Genomic DNA, 636 nt, shown 5'->3' on the forward strand with positions numbered 1-636 from the left:
GTGAAGCAGAATCACTGCTGAGGAGACGCCTTTCCACGGAAGCACCAAAGCACTGCCAACAACACCATGCTGGTTATTACGGAGGGCAGTCTTTAATGCTTTCCCTGCCTGGCTGGAGCTGCCCTGCAGCCTGAGACTCAAACACACCTGTAACACACATGGATGCACCTCAGCGCACAGATGTTCCAGCTGTGACCTGGAATGCTGGAAAAAAGGAACACTAGTTTTTTCACAACTCTTAAAGAATATTTTAAAATGTGGATAAAAAGCTTTGTATGCAGCAGCTGATTTATGAGCTGCAGAGCTTCATCAGGGCTGAGCCCACACTGCCATCTACAGGAACACGGCCGCACTGCACCCGGCAGAATGAAGCGCGTACCAAACTGAAACCTGTTGGTGACGTGTATCTGCAGGTTTGGGTTTGTTAAGGTTCAAAATATTGGGGATGGAGACAAGAGAAAAAACCACAATAACAACACTGGTCCGGCCGGGTTGAGTCAAACGATGATTTTAATGAACACACGCGTGGGAGATGGACACTGATGCAGACAGCCTCAAAATCTCAAAATGGTGGAGCATTGCTCAAACTTTTATAGCCTCTGGTGCCTCCACCTTATCATAAAAAGCCTAAACATT

The 636-nt window shown here is 47.2% G+C and overlaps 1 protein-coding gene across 1 annotated transcript in view; it reads right to left on the bottom strand.

The window, feature by feature from the left end:
- Positions 1-492: 492 nt before the first annotated feature.
- Positions 493-636, bottom strand: part of tmem81 (transmembrane protein 81) — a 2,673-nt gene continuing 2,529 nt past the window's right edge. The window contains exon 7 of the mRNA XM_026155004.2: positions 493-636. This exon is cut by the window's right edge and continues 544 nt beyond it. The gene's annotated coding sequence lies outside the window, so the exon portion shown is untranslated.

The sequence above is a fragment of the Astatotilapia calliptera genome, chromosome 20 (assembly GCF_964374335.1).
Source record: "Astatotilapia calliptera chromosome 20, fAstCal68.1, whole genome shotgun sequence".
Taxonomy (NCBI): Eukaryota; Metazoa; Chordata; class Actinopteri; order Cichliformes; family Cichlidae; genus Astatotilapia; species Astatotilapia calliptera.